Raw genomic sequence first — 1,092 nt, forward strand, 5'->3', positions numbered from 1 at the left:
GGCACAGACAGGTGCCAGTTACATGACAGCCTCCCCTGTCCCTGTCCTTGGCTTTTTTGAAAACTCCCCTGAAAGTATGCACAGAGTCTGCCCTGAGCTAGACCCTGGAAGATGAAATCAGCAAGGGCAGCTTTGCCCGTAGGCACCTCTTGGTTCCCCAAGAGATGACAGCACCATAGACAAGTGCTGTAATAGGGTTGCATCCTAGTGTTTTGGGAACTCGAAGGGAAAGCCGTTAATTCAGCCTGGGGCAGTGGGCAAAGCTTCAGAAAAAGGAGGGAACTGGTGGTTAGCTCTGCCAGGTGGGTCCCACAGATGGGTGTGACAGAGAAGAGCAGGAGACAGTCAACAATGGGCACAGTTAACAAGGCTTCCAGCTGCAAGGCACTGTTATGGGGGTGGTACAAGCTCTGACTCATTTCATCTCTGCACTCCAAGGAGACGGTGCTGTGATGAACCACACCATCACACGGAGAGCCTTGGGCACAGCAGGGTTAATTACATGCCCCAAGGTGGGGCCAGGGTTCAAGCCACAGACAGTGGGCTCCCAAGCCCAGGGTCTTGACCTCTGGAACACAGAACCTCATCTGGGGGACCTGCCCTGAATGTCAGGATTTAAGGTTGGGTTTGAGCCTGGGGGCAATGGGGAGCCATGGAGGGGTTTAAGGACACAGCACTGGGGTGTGTTTTGAAAAAGGTGTTTTGAAAAGGGTGTGAGTCTCTAGGAGCACAGTGGACCTGACAAGTAGGGATACTGTCATTTCCCTAAGTGTCAGCCACCCTCAGGATATCATCTTGCCCCTGTGTGGTTTGGCCCTTGGTGGAACTGGCTGAAAATAGAGATGATTCCAACTATGCAGTGAATATCACCATATTCATGGGGACATGGGCGCAGCTTGCTGTTTATTCACATACCGCATAGACACTGTTGGGTAATGGAGCTCGAAATGCCTATCGACCCAGCCTTACCTCCCAGGCTGGAATCTTGGCACTTACCTAGCCAGGTGACCTTGGGCAAGTCACTTCACCTCTCTGTGCCTCGGTGTCCTCATGTGTCAAACTGGTATAATAATGGTACCATCTCATGGGGTG

Source organism: Galeopterus variegatus, unplaced genomic scaffold (genome assembly GCF_000696425.1).
Source record: "Galeopterus variegatus unplaced genomic scaffold, G_variegatus-3.0.2 Scaffold36150, whole genome shotgun sequence".
NCBI classification, from domain to species: domain Eukaryota; kingdom Metazoa; phylum Chordata; class Mammalia; order Dermoptera; family Cynocephalidae; genus Galeopterus; species Galeopterus variegatus.